Genomic DNA, 27789 nt, shown 5'->3' on the forward strand with positions numbered 1-27789 from the left:
GACTGAGGTCGAGGCGATTACATGGGGAAAAGGTTTATGACTGTAAGGGTGTTTGGTACAAAGGCAACACTACATCGGGCCACATTTCAGCTCTATCCCAGGTCAACCATACAATACTATAGATTTCCACTCTAGTCAACCAGCAAGAAGGAGAGACAGACAGAAGGTCTGGCTTTGACTATGTCAATGATGGGATGTGTAAGTAAGGAGTAAGGAACACAAATAAACATTATTCTGATGGTTAAATTTGTACTTAGATACATAACCACTCTCCCCTGTTAGCAAATCTTCCACAGAACTTTGTGGAACAGAGTGAGTTCTGTCCCTGTCTGGCTCTGGACATGTACCCAGGGACCTCTGTACAACAACACTTCACACTCACGAAGCAGTGTTCTTACTAATCAATCACTCTACCATAACCATGGTCTCGGTATAAAGCAGTGTCCTTACTAACCAAATACTCTACCATAACCATGGTCTTGGTTGAGCAAGGGCAATATTACTTTAAGTCTCAAGCAGGGTGACCTCAACATACTATATATCGCCATACTATATACCACCACACTATACAGTGGGGCAAAAAAGTATTTAGTCAGCCACCAATTGTGCAAGTTCTCCCACTTAAAAAGATGAGAGAGGCCTGTAATTTTCATCATAGGTACACTTCAACTATGACAGACAAAATGAGAAAGAAAAAAAATCCAGAAAAATCACATTGTAGGATTTTTAATGAATTTATTTGCAAATTATGGTGGAAAATAAGTATTTGGTCACCTACAAACAAGCAACATTTCTGGCTCTCACAGACCTGTAACTTCTTCTTTAAGAGGCTCCTCTGTCCTCCACTCGTTACCTGTATTAATGGCACCTGTTTGAATGAACTAAATCACCTAATCATACCTAATCATACTATATAATCATACTATATAATCATACTATATAACCATACTATATATTACCACACTCTATATCACCATAATATATATAATCATACTATATAACCATACTATTTAACCATACTATATAACCAATACTATATATTACCACACTATATCTGAAACACTTTATGCTAATGATAGTATGAAGCTGTTTCAAGCAATAGCCAGCTCACTTTGATATGCATTTTCAAGCACGGGTAGAAACAGCTAGGTGTTCGGCTGGTACCTTCAGCAGGCAGCAGATGGCACTGCTAGGGGTGATGCCAACGTCTGTCAGGACCCAGCTGTCCCGAAGGATGGCACCAGCATAGCTCAGCTCCAGGAAGTACCTCACCTGCTTGTCGTCTGACAGTTGCACGTGGAAGTAATCCTGCCAGAGGAAGAAGATTGGAAACACAAGGAGCCGTAATTGAGTGTCCCATACAATCAGAGTGAGAGGGCTCAGCACTGATGGAGCCGTAATGGAGGGTGTCCCACACAGACACCCATTATGGAGGGTGTTCCACCCAGGCAGATGTCAATGTTTACCATACAATAATTGTAAAAGTGTCCAAATGTGTACAATTAAGAAATAAGGCCCAAGGAGGTGTGGTATATGGCCAATATACCACGGCCAAGGGCTGTTCTTAGGCACAACGCAACGTGGAGGTATATTGGCCATATACCACAAACCCCCAAGGTGACTTCTTTTTAATTTCTTCTCCAATTTAGTGGTATCCAATTGGTAGTTACAGTCTTGTCCCATTGCTACAACTCCCATATGGACTTGGGAGAGGCGAGAGCCAAGAGCCGTGCGTCCTCCGAAACACAACCCAGCCAAGCCACACTGCTTCATGACACCATGCCCGCTTAACCTGGAAGCCAGCCGTGTCGACCGTGTCAGCGGGCACTGCTGCGTGCACTGCGCCTGGCCCGCCACAGGAGTCACTAGTGCGTGATGGGACAATGTTGACAAAGCACTGCTGGCGTGGCTGTCTCCTACTGTAAGTACTATCGCCCTATCACATGTCTCCTACTGTAAGTACTATCGCCCCATCACATGTCTCCTACTGTAAGTACTATCGCCCCATCACACGTCTCCTACTGTAAGTACTATCGCCCCATCACATAACCATGTCTCCTACTGTAAGTACTATCGCCCCATCACGTCTCCTACTGTAAGTACTATCGCCGCATCACATAACCATATCTCCTACTGTAGGTACTATCACCCCATCACATGTCTCCTACTGTAAGTACCATCGCCCCATCACGTCTCCTACTGTAAGTACGATCGCCCCATCACGTCTCCTACTGTAAGTACTATCACCCCATCACATAACCATGTCTCCTATTGTAAGTACTAGTCACATACTTTACTTGACACCAGCCAAATGAACAAATTGCTTCTTAGAATCATCTTCCTTTCCCATGGAGCTGTTGGCTGAGGTTGGAGAAGCCAGGAGGAAGGCATGGCCAGCCGTTGAGAAATGCTTGTTGAAGTTTTTGGTTATCATGGATTTATCTGTGGCGACTATGTTACCTAGCCTCAATGCAGTGGGCAGCTGGGAGGGATGCAAACAGGCTCACATAAACCCTTCATGAAGACAAGTAGCCTAGTGGTTAGAGTGTTGGACTGGTAACCGAAAGGTTGCAAGTTCAAATCCCTGAACTGACAAGGTACAAATCTGTCATTCTGCCCCTGAACAGGCAGTTAACCCACTGTTCCTAGGCCTTTAATGAAAATAAGAATTTGTTTTTAACTGACTTGCCTTGTAAAATAAAAATTTGAAGCAGAGCTTAATTTGTAAATTGGGAGGTGCCAGAGGGGGGGCTCTGTGGTACCAGAACTCATGAGAAAAAAGATCACCTATTACAATAGAGCATTGAACGCATATCATCACATTTGGGTAGAGCAGTAGAGTAGAGCCATTTACAGTAGGTGAACACATGGGGAACATTTTTAGTAGCCTAGGGTCCGGGAAAGTGTTGGCCTTTTTAAAACCGCATTTCGTGCAATTCTACATCCTTTTACATGACTGGAGACTTTGGCATTATCTTTTTTTAATCCGCACAAATGATCGAAATGGCAGGCTACTTTGACACTGACAAACTTAGTATCTGAGATCAATAAAAACGACCTTGTCTTGAATCCATCAATAGCCTATAGGCCTAGGTTTGTGGAGAAACATATAGTAGGCTACAATATGAGGAGGAAATGAGTCCTAAAAATGCTTTCCAGTTTCACTGACTCACCCAATGATGCGCAGCTCACTCGCTGGAGATTGTCGATGCGCTCGTGTCAAAAGCCTATCTCTCCCTCTCTCTGTTTTGTAAAACAATGTTTGGGAGTTGATCAAATATTTTGGTAGTCTACAGCATAGTCTTATCTTTTCAGCAAGAGTCATTGCTTTTCAATCTGTGTTTTCCCTCGATTGTATTTGAAATATTGCAAAAGGCCTGTTTTGTCTGCCTGCTGTTTTTTCACTGACAGATTTGCCTCGCGTTCCCGACTGTAGGCTATTCTTTGTTATTGGGCTACAATCCGCAGCTAGGCTATTTAAAAAAGAAGCTATTGGTCCTATGTATCTAAATAATAGGGTTTATCATGACGTATTAGGCTATTCTGAATGATTTCATTTATTTCTGAACAGACATCAGTAATTCCGTAACTTTAGAAAATTCCTCCAGAACCCTTCATGCAGCTATGATTCTATAAGGAAACAAATGATGAAGTGCAACTCTGGAGAGATGAGGGGGCAGGATAATTGACGAAGAGGTGTAACAGTACTCTTCTTGCGTTGTGTACAATCAGTCATCGACACGGAACTCCAACATGTAGCACCAGTCATGTAGATTTATTCTGATAGGAACTGCACAAAATTGCACGTCATGCAATGCACGTCTCACCATCCAACTCTGCACTCACGCACGCTGGTTTGGTTGTTCACTGGGGGTAGTTACCAAAATAATACAATTACAATATACAATATAATATATTTAACAATGTACCTGATAGGAACGGCACAAAATTGCACGTCATGCAATGCACGTCTCACCATCCAACTCTGCACTCACGCACTGTACAAAATATATGACCCCCCCACCAGACACAGTAAGTTGCTAGCTAGTACTGGCGGGAATTCTCTACAACAAAATGTACAACAAATATTCTCCAAAAACCACTGCATCTTATGTGTGATGTTCGAATAACATTTACAAACTATTTTATATAAATTGAACATTTAAATCACCTGAAAGTATAAAAATCACTTTTGATGTACTGTGCTTTGCAACCAATAATTTACCGCTGGTTTGGTGCTTGTTCACTGAGACGATTTTAACTGGAACATCCCCCCTCGTAAACAGCTACGCAACCCAGCCAATAGATTCAGTGGGCTTGTCATTCACAGTACTGATGAAAAATCAAGTACAGTTGATCTAAATGTGGATATACGAGGCCATCTAGTGGTCACCGGATTTATTTAAAAATTCATGCACGCTATCTTTTCACTAGCATGTGATGCCATATATTTGACGAAGGTATTTATTATTCAACATGTATTGTCATTAACTGGAACAAAATATAATTGTATGAGCTATGCCTCTGTGTCCCGGCGTTGTTGTACCCCTCTACTATCTGGCTTGGTGGGGCGATCTCGTTCTGCATCCCTGCTTCACTGAGATACAATGTGTCGTCATGCATTTGTGCATGCACGCTGTTAACGGTCATACCCGTCTTGCTAATTTAGCTAGCTCATCAACCAGTATTTTATTCGCTTTTTCTGCACGATAGCACTTATTAAAGCCTTGAAACTCATGGGGACCTCACTGTTACCACGGGTCACCGAGCTAGCCCTTATTTGGCAGCAGGGTTGCATCGGTTTCCATTGGATTTGACAGCTTGTTAGGCTGGCTAGCTAGGTAGCTAATTCGCTAACGCGAACTGTTTATCACGTAGCAGCCTATGCTGACTAGCATCGCTAGCAACTAGCTAACATGGATAAAGTCTAGTCGTGGGTCCACAAAATCAAACAAATGGTACTGAACTGATGACAAAATCATGTTTCGAAATTGTTGTAGCTATTTATGTTTTTTTTGTTGTTATCGTTGCTTAATGACATTGCGAATATCATATTTTTTGTCATTTAACTACCGGTATTTATTTAATGCGGTTTCGGCATGAGAAAGGTATTAATCGCAAATTCCAGCACAAAACGGATACCGGGAAATAGAAATAAGAGAACCGGTCACGAATGCGGAGCCACGCCCTAAAATAACACGTGACCACAAGGCGTTTGTGACACATTCATGCGTTCCAATTTTGTCATAATTGTCTGTAGGTTCTAAATTGCTTATGAGCTTGGCTGCCCTTCAGAAAGTAGCTGATTATTGTACTCTACAGCTGTATTTTCCTACAGTTACTAATAATACTAGCAACAAAACAGATTTCATTCCTTAAAATGATATTGCCAGATGGAAGAAAATAATAAGGTAGGCCTAAACTGTAATAAGATATACCTTAAAGACTGCTTGTGTTTAATCCTGAATCCAGTTGCCCCTCTTGTACTGGGATAAAACAATAGGCAAGCCATGAACCTTATGGAGGAGTGCATGTGTTTTGTAGACACACCTGGGTTCTAGACTGGCTGAGGTAAACATTTTAGGAAAGCCTGGGTTTTTAATATCGAAGTCATTCTAAGGGGTAGGTTTGACAAAGCAAATGAGTGAGTGAGTGTTTGACATGAAGACAGTGGTTAGGTTCTGCCATTGGGACTGCTCTGATGTTTCCATTCTCTCCTGGTTATGACCATAGAGCCTTGTCCCAGTCTCTAGACCTGCCTGTCTGTGTGATGGATGACCACCTGACCTCTGAAGCTGTCAATGAGATGGTAAGTTGACCTTGTCATTTCATTTTACAACATTAATCCAATAAAATGTTATAGTGATGCTATCATTGGCAATGTTGACGTACCACAACCATCTCTGTTGTGTGTCAGTTGTTTAATTGGCCCAACGTTGCCAATGCTCCTCCACTCTTTAACAGTTAATAATTATTTCAGTATGATATTTGTTGTTTATTAAGTTTGATTATTTGCAATATAATTACATTTCTACCAGGAGCAGAGCAATTCTACCAGGAGCAGAGCAACCTCAGTGATGGAAACCACAGAAGAGGGGAAGCTCAACAATGTGGAACATCTGACACTTATGGACTTCCTTCAAAACCTAACTGAGAAGTATGTTCTGTTTTCTTTGGTACTATCACACCTTCAAGGAAATAGGATCAAATTAGAAACTGATCAATCGGAAAAAAATGTAAAGTGCTAGAAAAGTTGTCACATTGCAATTTTGCCAAAACAACTGACACAAAGCAAGTATAACTTCACGATCAGGCAAATAATTAAATAAAAACAATTCTGTCACGCATCCTGATATGACAACATTTATAACAATATTGTTTTCAGGCAATGGAAGGGGATTCGTGAGGGCATGTTTGACCCGGTAAGATCATGTTACTGACAATTTAATCAGATTACCATGAAAACTCTGCCTAATGTTTAACCTTGTTCATAAGCTTTTGAAAGACGCACTATGCAACATTTTAAAACACTTCTTCCGTTTCTGTAATACAGCTGACAAAACAACAGCTTGCCGGCTTGTGTCTGAGAATTGTCCAGTTTTTATCGGACAAGCTGATGCAGATCATCATCCCAGGTCTTTACAAACTACTGGGCATCCAAGATACTGCCTCCTCTCCATTGTCACAGAGATCTCTCACAGCGTCACTCACCAGTCTGTTAGACGATAAGGTTAACACCAAGTCCCGCGTGAGATTTACTGAGGCTGGTGTACCTAAGAGGCCAGGCAGTCGAAAGTCTTACAATAGCTTTCGCATCCCGACTCCCTACCCTTCCTCCAACTGTATGGAGCAGGAAGAGGAAGAAGAACAGGAATCACAACTTAAGTTCAAGGAGATTTACCTGACTAAGGGCAGTCTGGGCAGTGGAAGCTACCTGCCCAAGGGGGCCATGAGGTATGTTCTTAAAGGGAAATTTAATAACTTCGTATTCATCTCCAGCATCACCATATGTGAAAATTACACATTTCCATGCTTTGTAGTAAAAAAAATATAGAGGGACGTAACTGTTTCCAATAGTGCTGAGAAATTAGTGCTTTTTGAGGTTGGTTTGGTTTCGATTCAAATATTTAAAAAATAATCACGGTTTTGGATTTCAATACTTTTTTTAGACATTGAATGCACTATGGATTATGTGTGTTGAATGCTGTAACAACACATAATAAAACAATGAATAAAAGTCCCATGATGGTAGTGACTGTCCATTACTGTTTATGACTTATCAACCATCATTTACTTTCTCATATAAAATATGTATTTGATGACTTTATTATTTCATTCCAAGTCATCAACTCATCTCTATAGAGCTGCTGCTTATCCTGTCTGACAAAATCACTATTTTAGTAGTTCTTCTAAGTAAATAAGACCTACTTTTATGACCGCTGAACACCAACTGTCAATCACTTAGATCATGTATTTCCAGGTAGAGAATCCTCGCAACGCAACTGCTTTTTATCTCTCTCATGCATTCTCTCGTCTCTCCGTCTCAGTCAATGAGGTTTCCGTATCTGCTCCACACAGAGTGGACAAGCAAGTGGGCGTGCAATGGATTATGGGAATTAATTGCCGTATTTTCTGTGCTAAACTATGTAGAATATTGGCCTGTTGGAAACTACAACTCCCTACTACATTGCATAGTTCGTGCTTGATCTGATTTATCTCTACAGAAACTGAGCATCGAGCTCACAGAAGAAGAAAAAAATTAACTATATGGAATTCAAATAATTGAGCCGACGTCGGTCAATTAGTTGTTTAAAAACCGAAGAATAACAAAAATGTTGGTTAAATGCTCAGCTCTAGATTCTAATGACATCATCAGTGTGCATCGTGTGATTTTAACCAATTATGAGTAGGCATTGCCTACTAATTGGTTGATGATGTCATAGAAAACACTTATCTTCCTCTTTCTTTTTTTACTACAAAACATAGAAATGCCCGTTTTTCACATATGCTGATGTTGGGGTGGTGCTGGAGATGATGAATATGAAGTTGAAACATTTAGAAATTTCCCTTTAACATTTCTTCAAACTGTCCTTGAAGTTATTAGAAGTTACAGTATTTGAAGTTTATAGCAATTTTGATTTTTGTAGAGGATAGATGTTGCCAGGATAGATAGATATCTACAGGCCAGTTTCAATACAAATGACTTATACAAAATACATTTTATTGGGCTTTAGAAATTAAGCAGTTAGGCTGACATCACACTAAGGTTTTTTCTCAGAGAAACAGCAGCGTTTTCCTCATTGTTTTCAATGGTGCAGATGTATTTGACACACTGAATGTGCATCACAGCCTTACATATTATTTGTTTGACTTTGATGATTTCTGCGTTTTTTTCCCCAAGGACTCTAACCTCTCTGTCTGATGTGCAGAAGAAAACAACCAATTCTGAGACGCTACAAGTCCTCTTAGGTGTCTCAGAGGACACCCTCGTCACCTGTGTGCAGGACAGCCTGCAATGTTCTCTCTCCAAACTTGCATGCATGTCCAATTCTCCATCTGGAAGTGCAGGCTCTATGATGCTAACCCCTGCTGTAATGGCAGAGTTGGTTAAAGATGTCAAGTCGGCCTTATCAGTGGTCGTTAAGAGTGCCTCCGCAAGTCAAACCTCTCTAGTGACACCGGTAAGGGGAGACTCACAGACCAAGGTGACTGACAGCATGGTGAGAGAGCTGGCTTTTAAACTTGAAAAAGTTGACCAAGAGAGCAAGAGTCTAACAGGGCAAGTCATGACCACCATCTCTGACACAATGGTGGCTTTTGTTGACGAGAACGAACAGAATTTGCTGGAAGATCTGAAGGACAAGATCACGTTTTTGGCATCGCATGTTGGCTTCATTGAGGATCTTGATGCCCTGATTAGGAAATACGAGATCAGCTACAATATTAGTGAATCTGGTTCCTCCTGCACGCTCACATCTAAGAGCATCCAAAAACTCTCTAGCCGGGAGTTTCAAACATCAGCAATACAAGCAGTGAGTGGAGTTCTTGACAAAAAAGTCAGTAGTTTGAGCTTTCCTAGTTCAGTCATTCAGTCTGAGTTAACAGGTGCTGTATCAGGTCAAACATTGTCTGGCATTGTAAAGACAGAGTAAATTCACCCAGTGGGCTCAGCAGCGTCAGTAGTTGTTAAGACTTTCGTGTCAGATATGAAGTCCTTGGCTGAATCTGAAGAGAGTCCCCAACAGAAGAGTGCCTGGTCTGCTGCTGTTCACATTTACCACAGCATCCAAAACAACTTGAAAGATTATTTCGGCAAGCTTCAGCGATGTGCCTTAAAGAGCATTGTCACATCTGATGACAACATCAAAAATGCTGAGTTCAAGGAGACAGTTCCACTTCCTTGCTTAGACATGAAATATAGGCCCAGTAAGAGTGAGCCTCAGTTGCCAGAGTCCACTGGTGAAGTTACTTTACAAAGAGGCCAAAGTGAGTGCTCAAAACTTCTTTGGGCAAAAACTGAGTCAGAAGAAAGCAAGCTCCTTCTGACAACTTGCACCAAAGAAGTCATCTCAGAGCTTCTGGTCTTGTACAACACTGAGATGTCAAAGGAGGACCCCATGTACACTGTTGGAGAAAAAGGATCAGGCTTCTCTATTGAGAGAGAGAAATTTGTAGAGGGTGTTCTGGCTCAGCTTGGAGATATTGCCCATTCCAGGGCCTCATCACCAATAGTATGTGAGTTCCCCTGTCAAATTGAGGACAGCAGAAGTAAGGCCACAGCTTCTTTGACCAGTCTGTTAGATTGTATTAGAAAACTCTCAAGTGAGGAATTTAAGAGAAATGCCACTCAAGCAGTGAGTGAGTTCCTAGTTAAAAAGTCCACCAGTAGCTTAACTAGTGCAAAGCCTGCTTATTCTGTAGCATCCAGGTATTGTTCCATTCAAAACCAGTACACATGGTCAAAGGATATTTGTGCGGATTCTGCTGCCTTTGGCATCATTGAAACATTTGTGGAAGACCTGCAGAGCTTGGCGCAACCTGCAGAAGTAGAGGAGAGAGAACCTGACCTCCAGGAAAATGCACAAAAGCTACAGAGCAGGATCTGGTCTGCTACCACTAGTTTATATAACAATATTCAGAAGACATTAAAGGACTTCATCATTCATCAGCGGAGGTCAGACATGCTGAGCAGAATGTCTAGTCATATACCCACAGAGGACTCTGGACATCTTTGTTTGGCAAGCCAGGACTCGAGGCAAGCTAGTAAGAGTGTGCCTCACTTGCACAGTTTGAACCTTGAAGTGGCTCTACACAGGGGTGTCAGCGAGAGTTCAACACTTCTCTGGACTGAAACAGACGAGGCTCTACTGACCAATAGTACCAAAGAGGTCATTTCAACAATCTTGACCTCATGCGAGGATCAGACATCAAATGCACCTTGCTTCTCCACAGTAGGAAAGAAAATATCTGATATGTCCCTTGAGGTCAACATGTTGGTAGGTGGTGTTCTGTCTCAGCTGAAGGACATCTCCTTTTCAAGGTCCCCAACACCATGTGAAGACATGTTTGAACGTCTCCAAGGTTCTCCTGAGCGAACCTCTCCAGTAAGTCTAGATTGCAGCACGGCTGCCTCCAAAGGCATTGCATCTTCCCACAGTCTTTCAACAAAGAGCCTCCAAAAACTTTCTAGTCATGAGTTCCAAACCAAAGCTGAGAAAGGAGTGAGTGAGGTCCTCTCTAGATCATTTAACATTGTGGAGGAAGGTACAACAGATAAGTACCTCCAGTCTGTATCTACATCCACCACATCTACTGATATTATACAAACCATGGTGAAAGACCAGCAGGAGCTCACCCAGACCACCCAATCATCTGACATGGTATCTGGAACCTCCCTGCTCACCACTGGACAGGTTTCTGAGAAAAGAATCTGGTCTGTTGCTCGTAACATCTACTACAGTCTGCAAAGTAAGATTACGGAGTTTCTCAGAAAAGATCTTCAAAGATCAGACACAACACTTGGTTCAATCCAAATCTTTACATATCAAAGCAGTCCTGCTTCACAAAGAGCAAGTCTCGGCCATCTTGAGGTCAACCAGAGCAGTGTTACACCTGGTGGAAACGATGCCTGTGTGGACATTCCGCACAAATTACTACCTAAAACCACTGAGCTCTCAGGATCCATGCTGGAGGATATTGACACGATCCGTTGTAGGAGTGCTGACAGCCAAAATACAAGAAATACCTCTTCTTCACGCTCCTCCATCTCTCTAACACCTACTTCAAAATTAAGGCAGTCGAAATGGCACTTTGCTTTACCCGGGACTCCCATCCCCACTGAGTTTCCTGCTCAGATTGACTTTCCTATTGTTAGAAACACAATCATTGAGGACTTCTTTCACACAGAGGACTTACTTCCTGTAACCTTTGTGGACAAAGTCAGGCAAGCTGCTGGGGTGGTAGTGGACATTATGGTGGAAAGTGTTGAGAACACACAGGAAAATGGACAGGGTGCTTCTCATCTTGACGACCTCCGATCTGCTGTTAGGAAATTGAGAAAAATCATTTCCACTTGGACCATCCACATTTTCAGCCATGAATTGTTGGATAAAGTGATAGCCCTTCAGGACAGCCACAGCACTCCACAGGTCTTAACATTGGCAGCAGCCAAAAGTGCTTCAGACTCCATTCTTTCAAGGCTGAAATGGGGAAATGAACAATGTGCCATATCCAAGGAGCTCTCGTCTCAGCTTCTCCAGATATTTGCTGAAGAGACAGTGAAGTGCTTCCTGAGACAGTGGTCAGATGAGTATGAAAACATAAACTTTGATGTTTCAGTCCAGAACGATCCAAAGACTTCTACTTGCATGGTCATTCTTCAAATGATCACCAAAGCCACTGCTAAATGTTATTTTGAGTCCGCTACCAGCGTGGCCACCAGTGACATTGTAGAAGGCGTGTTTGATTTGGAAAGGGATACCATCAGCAGTACTGGAGAGCAGGTCCTCACCTTCAATACAAAGGTATAGTACACTTTCATGAATAACACTGCTGTTGACCTTTTATATGATTCTTTGTGTCATGGCATTGCACTGCTTCTTTGCAGTTGATATGCTGTACTTTAAGATATCGAAAACATTTCAGTTTGTTTTAATGTGCCTTTTCCCACCAACCAGGGTTCCAAGAAAGTTAGTAAGAACCTCTGTCCTCAAGAGTCTCTGGAGTACCAGCCTCAGAACATTTCCCCTACTGTGTACTTTACAGGTAAGCCCTGCTGCTGTTTAGGCTGCTGCTCAGTCAAGACTGAGACATTATCCCTTTACCATTCCACTAATTCATTTGGAAAGACGTACTCCTCTGAGTTGTTACCTATGACATACTGTACTGTGGGCTGGGTGGTAGCCTAGTGGGTTAAGAGGTTGGGCCAGTAACCGATAGGTTGCTGGTTCAGAATCCCTGAGTTCACGAGGCAAAATCTGTCAATGTGCTCTTGAGCAAGGCACTTAATCCTAATTGCTCCTTGTAAGTCTCTTTGGATAAGAGTGTCTGATAAATGAGTAAAAATGTAAATTGATGGCATGCTGGATGGTCTTTCGTTGCAGAGACGATGACAACATCTCATGGCTCCTTTTCTCCAGAGGGAATTTATGATATCGCATCGTCCTTCCCACTTGAAGAGAAGAGTCGCAAACCCTCCCTTTTCACCAGATTGTCTAGATCCATCACGAAAGGCTTTCTCAGCCCATTCAAATCTTCAAGGAAAACCAAATTATTTAAATAAATTCCTCATTATAACAACGAGAACATTCATTTTTTCAGATGAAAAACTAATCGTATTGGTCACATATGCCGAAAACAACTGTGAGATGCTTTATTACGAGCCCATTCCCAACAATGCAGAGTTAAAAAGTAAGAAAATATTTTCTAAATAGTAACACAATAACAATAACAAGGCTATATACAAGGAGTACCAGTACCGAGTCAATGTGCATGGGTGCGAGGTAGTTGAGGTAATACAGTATGTACATGTAGGTAAGGGTAAAAGTGACTAGTCAATCAGGATAGATAATAAACACAGTAGCAGCAGCTAGTGTGAAAGTCGGTCAGTGTCACAGTGAATGTGTGGGTAGAGTGTAGTGAATGTGCATCGAGCCAATTCAAGAGAGTCAGTGGAAAACAATTAGAAAAATACATCAATAACTAAGGGGGTCAATGCAAATAGTGCAGGTGGCCATTTAATTAACGTTCAGCAGTCTGATGACTTGGGGGTAGAAGCTGTTCAGCAGTCTAATGACTTGGGGGTAGAAGCTGTTCAGCAGTCTAATGACTTGGGGGTAGAAGCTGTTCAGCAGTCTAATGACTTGGGGGTAGAAGCTGTTCAGCAGTCTAATGACTTGGGGGTAGAAGCTGTTCAGCAGTCTAATGACTTGAGGGTGGAAGCTGTTCAGCAGTCTAATGACTTGGAGGTAGAAGCTGTTCAGCAGTCTAATGACTTGGGGGTAGAAGCTGTTCAGCAGTCTAATGGCTTGGGGGTAGAAGCTGTTCAGCAGTCTTATGGCTTGGGGGTAGAAGCTGTTCAGCAGTCTAATGACTTGGGGGTAGAAGCTGTTCAGCAGTCTAATGACTTGGGGGTAGAAGCTGTTCAGCAGTCTAATGACTTGGGGGTAGAAGCTGTTCAGCAGTCTAATGAGTTGGGGGTGGAAGCTGTTCAGCAGTCTAATGACTTGGGGGTAGAAGCTGTTCAGCAGTCTAATGACTTGGGGGTAGAAGCTGTTCAGCAGTCTAATGACTTGAGGGTGGAAGCTGTTCAGCAGTCTAATGACTTGGGGGTAGAAGCTGTTCAGCAGTCTAATGACTTGAGGGTAGAAGCTGTTCAGCAGTCTAATGACTTGGGGGTAGAAGCTGTTCAGCAGTCTAATGACTTGGGGGTAGAAGCTGTTCAGCAGTCTAATGAGTTGGGGTGGAAGCTGTTCAGCAGTCTAATGACTTGGGGGTAGAAGCTGTTCAGCAGTCTAATGACTTGGGGGTAGAAGCTGTTCAGCAGTCTAATGACTTGGGGGTAGAAGCTGTTCAGCAGTCTAATGACTTGAGGGTGGAAGCTGTTCAGCAGTCTAATGACTTGGAGGTAGAAGCTGTTCAGCAGTCTAATGACTTGGGGGTAGAAGCTGTTCAGCAGTCTAATGACTTGGGGGTAGAAGCTGTTCAGCAGTCTAATGACTTGGGGGTAGAAGCTGTTAAGGAGCTTTTTGTCCCAGACTTGGTGCTCTCGTATCGCTTGCCATGTGGTAGCAGAGTGAACAGTCTATGACTTGGGTGGTTGGAGCCTTTTGACAATCATTTACATACCACTTGCTTTATTTTTATTTGATTTGATGTCATATTGTAAACGTATGTATCTGTTTTGCTGAAAATATGATTTTGAAAACAATGAATGTCTACAAGTGCTTCATAAAACAGTTATATTTATTTTTGTATTTTCAAAAGACAGCAAATAGCCAATCAAGTATCAACATAAGTGAAATGAAAGACAGATTTAATTTTCAGTGAATAATTGTCTTGTCCAGTGAGCAACTCAATGACAGCGATTCAATGACATCATTAGATCACCTCCAAGAAGCATCTTCAACGTTCACCTGACAACCCATTGGATAAGACACATACACTAACCAAGTGTTTCTTACCTGTCAAGAAGGTTGAGATCAGAAGCTTCTTCAATACCCCAGAAATGGAAAGGCTTTGAGACAAAGACAATCAACTGTCCAGATAATGCACATACACTAACCCGGATGTTCTACTTGCCCCACTGAGTTACAGTAAAGTTATAATTTATGCATGGGTCCACGATCCACTCATAGCTCTCACAGCTATCTGACAGTTCTCAGAATACTAAGGAAGAAGTGTGTGATATTGGATTTGGTATCCTTCCCACTCCCAAGTGATTGGGAGTCCCATATTGTGCCGCATAATTGGCCCAGCGTCGTCCAGGTTTGGCCATCATTGTAAATAAGAATTTGTTCTTAACTGACTTGTCTAGTGAAATAAAGGTTAAATAAAAATAAACTATTTAAGCTGTCTGCTATATTGCTGTGTAAATCCACACACTGCAGGGGAATGATGACACATGCTGTGCTAACACATCGTCACAGTAGTTGTCAGTTTTGTAACGTAAATAAAGAGTTTGTCAAATACTCTATGTGAAATACAGTATGTATTATTTTCCCATAATGCCATTATTTCATGTCTTGTGGTATTTTTAGCATTTTTTCCCCCCTTATGTATCAGGTGTATTATTTTGACACTGCACAGACTCATTTAAATGAGCAATAATGATCCACATCTTAATAAAAGAGTTTTAATGCAGCAGTGTTCATACTGTATTTTACATTGATTTCAACCACTATAGGTCTTCATCAGCAAGTGAGGATTTCTATGGATAAAAACTAGTGTTAAGTGTGGGGGGGGGGGCCTCAATTAGACCCATGTCAAACACTTACAATCACGTACAGTACAACCACATTCAGTACAACCACATAGTCACATTCAGTACAACCACATAGTCACATACTGCACAACCACAGTCACATTCAGTCAACTGAATGATTCTAGAATAATTATAATTCCATTCACATTTGGCTACTACAAATAGCCAGTGAAATATGATACGTTTTTTGTTACTTGAGAGGAATGACTGAGAATCCACTGCCTGCCGTTGTAAACTTTCTGCACACAAATCAAACACAGTACTGACTATATCTATAAGCCTCATCCAAAGGAACAAAATTCTAAGTCGTCCGCATTGTTTCAGGCATCATCCGTTCCAAAGTCTCATCTTGTTCACTGTAAAAAATAAAAATAAAAACTCAAATAAGAGTTCATTTTTGGACAATTCCAGGTTGTCCCTCCTTGTTTCAGTATGTTTAATCTGCCTAATGACCAGGATCCTGGTGTCTACCCAATGTGCTGAGCACTCCTCCTGGACAGAGTCCGCGCTACATTCAGCTGCTGCAACCATGGTCTCTGTGTGAAGGCACTGTTAGAGAGTCAATCAACCAGAACAAGGTTAGGAGACCAAATCTGTGTCCTAGCATTGTGAAATACTGTATATGTAATGGCCTCAATACATTAATGAAACGCCCTTACATTCTATCCTCTCCCCATACTGAAACAACTTGTTAGGGTGAACCAATAAGACTGACACTATATACCTTCTAAGCATGATGGTTGGCTCATGATTTGTTTCAGGACTTGTTAGGGTAAACCTATAACAGTTTCTAACCCCAAGTCATAAGACTGCTGAACAATTAATAAAATGGCAACTGTACAAGTTCAACTGTTTTATTATTTGTTACTTTAGTTTATTGGGTAAATATTCTCTTAACTCTTCTTGAACTGCACTGTTTGTTAAGGGCTTGTAAGTAAAGTATTTCACGGAAAGATTTACACTTGTTGTATTCAGCGCATGTGACAAATAAAGTTTGATTTGATTTGATTTGACTATGTACCTTCTAAGCATGATGGTTGGCTCATGATTTGTTTGTACTGAAATCTATTCAGGGAGGATAAGGGTATATCATAGGCAGTGATGTAGTGGTAAAACCATTGACTGGTAAATGCTGATTGCCGTTCAGGATTAAAGAAGTAACGCTCCCTCTACTTTCAATGCATCTTCCACAAAAGGTGGGTAAATGCTTGCACAAAATAAAATAAAAAGTGTGTAAACAGCTTTAACATGTGTTCCCCCCCCCCCCCCCCACTGATTATAGGAGGCTTCTTCTGACAGTATTCACACCTTTCATAAGAAACCTCCAGAGAAATATTCATATTCACCGTAGCTGTCATTTAAACTTGGACTAACCTGGCCAAGGCCAAACAGTATATGGCGTTTTCTCTGGGTGTGAGGTCGCAGTGGAGAGAAAAGGCCTCCAGTGAGGTGGTGACGATCTGGGCGCGGTTTGGTGAGGCAAACACAGGTCTGAGATTGGTGTCTCTGGAAATGGGCGGGAGCGGGACTCTGCTCCTCCATTGGTTGCTGTTCTGATCCCCACTCTCATCCTCCTCACATCCCTTCCCTCCACATCCCCTCTTCTTCTCTCTTTCATCCCTCGTGGCCACAGGGTGTTGCTTCGGTAGTTGAAGAGGTTTATCCTGGGATGCCAGGGCGCGGAGCGGGCAGGTTACATGAGATGGGCAGTTGATGGGGGTCAAACGTCGAGAGGCTGTGGACATCACCCTGATACCTGCCTTGGCCTCACTCCTCCTGGGCTTGGAGGACATCTTGGGGAGGGTGAAGCCGTCCACCAGGACCGTGTCGCCCACCCTGGTCCTGAACGGAGCCCTGTTGAGGCCCATGCAGTGCCTGGATGCTGCCCTCCTCTGCCCCAGCCTCACCCAGCCCTTTATCTGGAGGTATGTCCGCATGGGCAGGGCCATACCTGGGAGGACCACCACAGAGCACAACTTGGTGGCCAGGTGACTCACACACTCCCTGTGGCTGTACTGAAGGGCGATCCTCAGGGGGACACGACACAGGGGATCCCAACAGGCAAGGGTCAGAACGCTGCTGGCGATAAAGAGTTTGAGGATGGTGAGCTGGCCACGCTCGATGGAGGCGACAGCGGGACACTTGGCGACGTCGGGGTGGGCCGTCTGGTGGCACCACTCACGGTAAGGGTGAACCCCCACCGGCTCAATGACACGCACCCCCCTCTCCAGCAGCCAGGTCCAGGTGGCCCAGAGAACCAGCGATGTAGAGTGCCACCCGGAGCTGGAACCTGGAATAATACAGAATCAATGTATTTATAACACGTTTCAAGTTTTTTTTGTCAAGTTCACAAGATACAGTGGGTTATAAAACAGTACAGTAAAATGCTTACTTGCAAGCTCTTTCCCACAATGCAGTATTAAATATCAGGGTAAGAGAACAAACATATGAAGGAAAAAAACAAGAGAATATAAGCTATATACAGGGTCAGTACTATCATTATAAGCTATCATATTATCATTGTAAGCTAAATACAGGGTCAGTACCATTATTGTAAGCTATATACAGGGTCAGTACTATCATTGTAAGCTATATACAGGGTCAGTACTATCATTGTAAGCTATATACAGGGTCAGTACCATCATTGTAAGCTATATACAGGGTCAGTACTATCATTGTAAGCTATATACAGGGTCAGTACTATCATTGTAAGCTATATACAGGGTCAGTACTATCATTGTAAGCTATATACAGGGTCAGTACTATCATTGTAAGCTATATACAGGGTCAGTACTATCATTGTAAGCTATATACAGGGTCAGTACTATCATTGTAAGCTATATACAGGGTCAGTACCATCATTGTAAGCTATATACAGGGTCAGTACTATCATTGTAAGCTATATACAGGGTCAGTACTATCATTGTAAGCTATATACAGGGTCAGTACCATCATTGTAAGCTATATACAGGGTCAGTACTATCATTGTAAGCTATATACAGGGTCAGTACTATCATTGTAAGCTATATACAGGGTCAGTACTATCATTGTACGCTATATAAAGGTTCAGTACCATCACTGTTGATAGTAAGTCTATCATACAGTTCAGTGTGTAGATGTGTATTCTGACCTCATCACAGGTCTCTCCCTAGACAGGTGTCGTTGGACGGTCAGTCTGTGTCCCAGGAAGCAGCCTCTGAGGAACTCCGCCCACCCATCCCAGGTGTCCAACCGTGGAGTAGCCCCTGGGAGACAGAGACACATGCAGGTTGTCCTCCTGGTTTCCATGAACCAAGAATGTGTTCCATACAGTCCATTTGTCTCTATGTTACATCCATAAGGTGTTGAGCCAGAGGACCATTGATCTACTGCACAAGGAAGGCCATACCCAGGTCAATGGCGTAGTCGTGCAGCCGGTTGCAATCGTAGAGTTGCAGGCCGGTGGGAGAGCTCAGTCTGAAGGAGCTGACGGGAAGCCCACACTGCTGGGACACCAGGGTCATGAGCCTGGCCACAGACGTACTCAGGAGAAAATACAGTGCCCAAGACTGAGAGGGTCTCCCCCGTCACGGCACTGAACACACGCACCACCGGCTCCCGCTGAAGTATAAGACCATGGACATACAGTAAATTCACTTGTTTTACATAAATACCTATGTTGTGTTTATACACCGAGTAAACAAAACATTATGAACACCTGTTCTTTCCATGACAAAGACTGACCAGGTGAATCCAGGTGAAAGCTATGATCCCTTAATGATGTCACTTGTTAAATCCACTTCAGTGTAGATGAAGGGGAGCGGACAGGTTAAAGAAGGATTTTTAAGCCTTGAGACAATTGAGGCATAGATTGTGTATGTGTGCCATTCAGAGGGTGAATGGGCAAGACAAAATATTTAAGTGCCTTTGAACGGGGTAGTAGTTGCCAGGTGCACCGGTTTGTGTCAAGACCTGCAATGCTGCTGGGGTTTTTCACACTCAACAGTTTCCTGTGTGTATCATGAATGGTCCACCACCCAAAGAACATCCAGCCAACTTGGCACAACTGTTGGAAGCATTGGAGTCAACATGGGCCAGCATCCCTGGGGAACGCTTTCAAACACCTTGTAGAGTCCATGCCCCAACAAATTGAAGCTGTTCTGATGGCAAAAGGCGGGGTGCAACTCAATATTAGGAAGGTGTTTCTAATGTTTGGTACACTCAGTATATATAAGTTAGGAGTCATATAATTACAGGGGTAAGATGAAGTGGCTCCTTTGCACTAATCTTAGGTCTGGTTTGTGTTTTTACTGCTAATGGTAAAGGTTAGGATTTGGTGAGAGTAAACTGATCCTAGATCTGTGCCCAAGGGCAATTTCTATCCAGAGACAAATCAAAGGTCCATGCTATTTAAACTTATAATATACCACCATCTCGTGGCACAAATTTGTAACAACATTTTCTAATTCATGTGCTGTACTGAGTTTTGTTCTATCACATTGAACACTAATCTGGGTGCAGATTAAATTGAACACTAATCTGGGTGCAGATTAAATTGAACACTAATCTGGGTGCAGATTAAATTGAACACTAATCTGGGTGAAAATTAAATTGAAGACTAATCTGGGTGCAGATTAAATTGTTAACTGAAATATTATGAATATCAAATCAAATCAAATCAAATGTATTTATATAGCCCTTCGTACATCAGCTGATATCTCAAAGTGCTGTACAGAAACCCAGCCTAAAACCCCAAACAGCAAGCAATGCAGGTGTAGAAGCACGGTGGCTAGGAAAAACTCCCTAGAAAGGCCAAAACCTAGGAAGAAACCTAGAGAGGAACCAGGCTATGTGGGGTGGCCAGTCCTCTTCTGGCTGTGCCGGGTGGAGATTATAACAAAACATGGTCAAGATGTTCAAATGTTCATAAATGACCAGCATGGTCGAATAATAATAAGGCAGAATAGTTGAAACTGGAGCAGCAGCACAGTCAGGTGGACTGGGGACAGCAAGGAGTCATCATGTCAGGTATTCCTGGGGCATGGTCCTAGGGCTCAGGTCCTCCGAGAGAGAGAAAGAAAGAGAGAATTAGAGAGAGCATATGTGGGATGGCCAGTCCTCTTCTGGCTGTGCCGGGTGGAGATTATAACAGAACATGGCCAAGATGTTCAAATGTTCATAAATGACCAGCATGGTCGAATAATAATAAGGCAGAACAGTTGAAACTGGAGCAGCAGCACAGCCAGATGGACTGGGGACAGCAAGGAGTCATCATGTCAGGTAGTCCTGGGGCATGGTCCTAGGGCTCAGGTCCTCCGAGAGAGAGAAAGAGAGAAGGAGAGAATTAGAGAACGCACACTTAGATTCACACAGGACACCGAATAGGACAGGAGAAGTACTCCAGATATAACAAACTGACCCTAGCCCCCCGACACATAAACTACTGCAGCATAAATACTGGAGGCTGAGACAGGAGGGGTCAGGAGACACTGTGGCCCATTCCGAGGACACCCCCGGACAGGGCCAAACAGGAAGGATATAACCCCACCCACTTTGCCAAAGCACAGCCCCCACACCACTAGAGGGATATCTTCAACCACCAACTTACCATCCTGAGACAAGGCTGAGTATAGCCCACAAAGACCTCCGCCACGGCACAACCCAAGGGGGGGGGGGGGGGGGCGCCAACCCAGACAGGATGACCACATCAGTGACTCAACCCACTCAGGTGACGCACCCCCTCCAGGGACGGCATGAGAGAGCCCCAGTTAAGCCAGTGACTCAGCCCCTGTAATAGGGTTAGAGGCAGAGAATCCCAGTGGAAAGAGGGGAACCGGCCAGGCAGAGACAGCAAGGGCGGTTCGTTGCTCCAGAGCCTTTCCGTTCACCCTCCCACTCCTGGGCCAGACTACACTCAATCATATGACCCACTGAAGAGATGAGTCTTCAGTAGAGACTTAAAGGTTGAGACCGAGTTTGCGTCTCTGACATGGGTAGGCAGACCGTTCCATAAAAATGGAGCTCTATAGGAGAAAGCCCTGCCTCCAGCTGTTTGCTTAAAAATTCTAGGGACAATTAGGAGGCCTGCGTCTTGTGACCGTAGCGTACGTGTAGGTATGTACGGCAGGACCAAATCAGAGAGATAGGTAGGAGCAAGCCCATGTAATGCTTTGTAGGTTAGCAGTAAAACCTTGAAATCAGCCCTTGCTTTGACAGGAAGCCAGTGTAGAGAGGCTAGCACTGGAGTAATATGATCACATTTTTTTTTTTTTTTGGTTCTAGTCAGGATTCTAGCAGCCGTATTTAGCACTAACTGAAGTTTATTTAGTGCTTTATCCGGGTAGCCGGAAAGTAGAGCATTGCAGTAGTCTAACCTAGAAGTGACAAAAGCATGGATTAATTTTTCTGCATCATTTTTGGACAGAAAGTTTCTGATTTTTGCAATGTTACGTAGATGGAAAAAAGCTGTCCTTGAAATGGTCTTGATATGTTCTTCAAAAGAGAGATCAGGGTCCAGAGTAACGCCGAGGTCCTTCACAGTTTTATTTGAGACGACTGTACAACCATTAAGATTAATTGTCAGATTCAACAGAAGATCTCTTTGTTTCTTGGGACCTAGAACAAGCATCTCTGTTTTGTCCGAGTTTAAAAGTAGAAAGTTTGCAGCCATCCACTTCCTTATGTCTGAAACACATTCTTCTAGCAAGGGCAATTTTGGGGCTTCACCATGTTTAATTGAAATGTACAGCTGTGTGTCATCTGCATAGCAGTGAAAGTTAACATTATGTTTTCGAATAACATCCCCAAGAGGTAAAATATATAGTGAAAACAATAGTGGTCCTAAAACGGAACCTTGAGGAACACCGAAATTTACAGTTGATTTGTCAGAGGACAAACCATTCACAGAGACAAACTGATATCTTTCCAACAGATAAGATCTAAACCAGGCCAGAACTTGTCCGTGTAGACCAATTTGGGTTTCCAATCTCTCCAAAAGAATGTGGTGATCGATGGTATCAAAAGCAGCACTAAGGTCTAGGAGCACGAGGACAGATGCAGAGCCTCGGTCCGATGCCATTAAAATGTCATTTACCACCTTCACAAGTGCCGTCTCAGTGCTATGATGGGGTCTAAAACCAGACTGAAGCATTTCGTATACATTGTTTGTCTTCAGGAAGGCAGTGAGTTGTTGCGCAACAGCCTTTTCTAAAATGTTTGAGAGGAATGGAAGATTCGATATAGGCCGATAGTTTTTTATATTTTCTGGGTCAAGAATATATAAATATATGAATATGTATTTCAATGAACCCAAAGGGCCTCTTCTTCTCCTACTATACGGCCTGCTGTGCTCTACTGTACTCTGCTGTACTCTGCTGTACTCTACTGTACTCTGCTGTGCTCTGTCTGCTGAACTCTGCTGTGCTCTACTGTACTCTACTGCACTCTGTCTGCTGTACTCTGCTGTGCTCTACTGTACTCTACTGTACTCTGTCTGCTGTACTCTGCTGTGCTCTACTGTACTCTGCTGTACTCTGTCTGCTGTACTCTGCTGTGCTCTACTGTACTCTGCTGTACTCTGCTGTGCTCTACTGTACTATACACCACTGGGTATACAGACTCTTCAGATACTGTTAGCGAACACCAGACTGAGGTCGAGGCGATTACATGGGGAAAAGGTTTATGACTGTAAGGGTGTTTGGTACAAAGGCAACACTACATCGGGCCACATTTCAGCTCTATCCCAGGTCAACCATACAATACTATAGATTTCCACTCTAGTCAACCAGCAAGAAGGAGAGACAGACAGAAGGTCTGGCTTTGACTATGTCAATGATGGGATGTGTAAGTAAGGAGTAAGGAACACAAATAAACATTATTCTGATGGTTAAATTTGTACTTAGATACATAACCACTCTCCCCTGTTAGCAAATCTTCCACAGAACTTTGTGGAACAGAGTGAGTTCTGTCCCTGTCTGGCTCTGGACATGTACCCAGGGACCTCTGTACAACAACACTTCACACTCACGAAGCAGTGTTCTTACTAATCAATCACTCTACCATAACCATGGTCTCGGTATAAAGCAGTGTCCTTACTAACCAAATACTCTACCATAACCATGGTCTTGGTTGAGCAAGGGCAATATTACTTTAAGTCTCAAGCAGGGTGACCTCAACATACTATATATCGCCATACTATATACCACCACACTATACAGTGGGGCAAAAAAGTATTTAGTCAGCCACCAATTGTGCAAGTTCTCCCACTTAAAAAGATGAGAGAGGCCTGTAATTTTCATCATAGGTACACTTCAACTATGACAGACAAAATGAGAAAGAAAAAAAATCCAGAAAAATCACATTGTAGGATTTTTAATGAATTTATTTGCAAATTATGGTGGAAAATAAGTATTTGGTCACCTACAAACAAGCAACATTTCTGGCTCTCACAGACCTGTAACTTCTTCTTTAAGAGGCTCCTCTGTCCTCCACTCGTTACCTGTATTAATGGCACCTGTTTGAATGAACTAAATCACCTAATCATACCTAATCATACTATATAATCATACTATATAATCATACTATATAACCATACTATATATTACCACACTCTATATCACCATAATATATATAATCATACTATATAACCATACTATTTAACCATACTATATAACCAATACTATATATTACCACACTATATCTGAAACACTTTATGCTAATGATAGTATGAAGCTGTTTCAAGCAATAGCCAGCTCACTTTGATATGCATTTTCAAGCACGGGTAGAAACAGCTAGGTGTTCGGCTGGTACCTTCAGCAGGCAGCAGATGGCACTGCTAGGGGTGATGCCAACGTCTGTCAGGACCCAGCTGTCCCGAAGGATGGCACCAGCATAGCTCAGCTCCAGGAAGTACCTCACCTGCTTGTCGTCTGACAGTTGCACGTGGAAGTAATCCTGCCAGAGGAAGAAGATTGGAAACACAAGGAGCCGTAATTGAGTGTCCCATACAATCAGAGTGAGAGGGCTCAGCACTGATGGAGCCGTAATGGAGGGTGTCCCACACAGACACCCATTATGGAGGGTGTTCCACCCAGGCAGATGTCAATGTTTACCATACAATAATTGTAAAAGTGTCCAAATGTGTACAATTAAGAAATAAGGCCCAAGGAGGTGTGGTATATGGCCAATATACCACGGCCAAGGGCTGTTCTTAGGCACAACGCAACGTGGAGGTATATTGGCCATATACCACAAACCCCCAAGGTGACTTCTTTTTAATTTCTTCTCCAATTTAGTGGTATCCAATTGGTAGTTACAGTCTTGTCCCATTGCTACAACTCCCATATGGACTTGGGAGAGGCGAGAGCCAAGAGCCGTGCGTCCTCCGAAACACAACCCAGCCAAGCCACACTGCTTCATGACACCATGCCCGCTTAACCTGGAAGCCAGCCGTGTCGACCGTGTCAGCGGGCACTGCTGCGTGCACTGCGCCTGGCCCGCCACAGGAGTCACTAGTGCGTGATGGGACAATGTTGACAAAGCACTGCTGGCGTGGCTGTCTCCTACTGTAAGTACTATCGCCCTATCACATGTCTCCTACTGTAAGTACTATCGCCCCATCACATGTCTCCTACTGTAAGTACTATCGCCCCATCACACGTCTCCTACTGTAAGTACTATCGCCCCATCACATAACCATGTCTCCTACTGTAAGTACTATCGCCCCATCACGTCTCCTACTGTAAGTACTATCGCCGCATCACATAACCATATCTCCTACTGTAGGTACTATCACCCCATCACATGTCTCCTACTGTAAGTACCATCGCCCCATCACGTCTCCTACTGTAAGTACGATCGCCCCATCACGTCTCCTACTGTAAGTACTATCACCCCATCACATAACCATGTCTCCTATTGTAAGTACTAGTCACATACTTTACTTGACACCAGCCAAATGAACAAATTGCTTCTTAGAATCATCTTCCTTTCCCATGGAGCTGTTGGCTGAGGTTGGAGAAGCCAGGAGGAAGGCATGGCCAGCCGTTGAGAAATGCTTGTTGAAGTTTTTGGTTATCATGGATTTATCTGTGGCGACTATGTTACCTAACCTAGCCTCAATGCAGTGGGCAGCTGGGAGGGATGCAAACAGGCTCACATAAACCCTTCATGAAGACAAGTAGCCTAGTGGTTAGAGTGTTGGACTGGTAACCGAAAGGTTGCAAGTTCAAATCCCTGAACTGACAAGGTACAAATCTGTCATTCTGCCCCTGAACAGGCAGTTAACCCACTGTTCCTAGGCCTTTAATGAAAATAAGAATTTGTTTTTAACTGACTTGCCTTGTAAAATAAAAATTTGAAGCAGAGCTTAATTTGTAAATTGGGAGGTGCCAGAGGGGGGCTCTGTGGTACCAGAACTCATGAGAAAAAAGATCACCTATTACAATAGAGCATTGAACGCATATCATCACATTTGGGTAGAGCAGTAGAGTAGAGCCATTTACAGTAGGTGAACACATGGGGAACATTTTTAGTAGCCTAGGGTCCGGGAAAGTGTTGGCCTTTTTAAAACCGCATTTCGTGCAATTCTACATCCTTTTACATGACTGGAGACTTTGGCATTATCTTTTTTTAATCCGCACAAATGATCGAAATGGCAGGCTACTTTGACACTGACAAACTTAGTATCTGAGATCAATAAAAACGACCTTGTCTTGAATCCATCAATAGCCTATAGGCCTAGGTTTGTGGAGAAACATATAGTAGGCTACAATATGAGGAGGAAATGAGTCCTAAAAATGCTTTCCAGTTTCACTGACTCACCCAATGATGCGCAGCTCACTCGCTGGAGATTGTCGATGCGCTCGTGTCAAAAGCCTATCTCTCCCTCTCTCTGTTTTGTAAAACAATGTTTGGGAGTTGATCAAATATTTTGGTAGTCTACAGCATAGTCTTATCTTTTCAGCAAGAGTCATTGCTTTTCAATCTGTGTTTTCCCTCGATTGTATTTGAAATATTGCAAAAGGCCTGTTTTGTCTGCCTGCTGTTTTTTCACTGACAGATTTGCCTCGCGTTCCCGACTGTAGGCTATTCTTTGTTATTGGGCTACAATCCGCAGCTAGGCTATTTAAAAAAGAAGCTATTGGTCCTATGTATCTAAATAATAGGGTTTATCATGACGTATTAGGCTATTCTGAATGATTTCATTTATTTCTGAACAGACATCAGTAATTCCGTAACTTTAGAAAATTCCTCCAGAACCCTTCATGCAGCTATGATTCTATAAGGAAACAAATGATGAAGTGCAACTCTGGAGAGATGAGGGGGCAGGATAATTGACGAAGAGGTGTAACAGTACTCTTCTTGCGTTGTGTACAATCAGTCATCGACACGGAACTCCAACATGTAGCACCAGTCATGTAGATTTATTCTGATAGGAACTGCACAAAATTGCACGTCATGCAATGCACGTCTCACCATCCAACTCTGCACTCACGCACGCTGGTTTGGTTGTTCACTGGGGGTAGTTACCAAAATAATACAATTACAATATACAATATAATATATTTAACAATGTACCTGATAGGAACGGCACAAAATTGCACGTCATGCAATGCACGTCTCACCATCCAACTCTGCACTCACGCACTGTACAAAATATATGACCCCCCCACCAGACACAGTAAGTTGCTAGCTAGTACTGGCGGGAATTCTCTACAACAAAATGTACAACAAATATTCTCCAAAAACCACTGCATCTTATGTGTGATGTTCGAATAACATTTACAAACTATTTTATATAAATTGAACATTTAAATCACCTGAAAGTATAAAAATCACTTTTGATGTACTGTGCTTTGCAACCAATAATTTACCGCTGGTTTGGTGCTTGTTCACTGAGACGATTTTAACTGGAACATCCCCCCTCGTAAACAGCTACGCAACCCAGCCAATAGATTCAGTGGGCTTGTCATTCACAGTACTGATGAAAAATCAAGTACAGTTGATCTAAATGTGGATATACGAGGCCATCTAGTGGTCACCGGATTTATTTAAAAATTCATGCACGCTATCTTTTCACTAGCATGTGATGCCATATATTTGACGAAGGTATTTATTATTCAACATGTATTGTCATTAACTGGAACAAAATATAATTGTATGAGCTATGCCTCTGTGTCCCGGCGTTGTTGTACCCCTCTACTATCTGGCTTGGTGGGGCGATCTCGTTCTGCATCCCTGCTTCACTGAGATACAATGTGTCGTCATGCATTTGTGCATGCACGCTGTTAACGGTCATACCCGTCTTGCTAATTTAGCTAGCTCATCAA

The 27789-nt window shown here is 42.8% G+C and overlaps 1 protein-coding gene and 1 pseudogene across 2 annotated transcripts in view; both read right to left on the reverse strand.

Moving 5' to 3' along the window:
- LOC110532571 (actin-like protein 6A) overlaps nt 1-27789 on the reverse strand; it is a 758238-nt gene that overhangs the window by 555445 nt on the left and 175004 nt on the right. The window lies entirely within an intron of this gene.
- Nucleotides 1126-24559, reverse strand: LOC110510918 (protein ANKUB1-like; annotated as a pseudogene).

This window comes from Oncorhynchus mykiss, chromosome 1 (assembly GCF_057628025.1).
Source record: "Oncorhynchus mykiss isolate SJ-2025 chromosome 1, ASM5762802v1, whole genome shotgun sequence".
Lineage (NCBI taxonomy): Eukaryota > Metazoa > Chordata > Actinopteri > Salmoniformes > Salmonidae > Oncorhynchus > Oncorhynchus mykiss.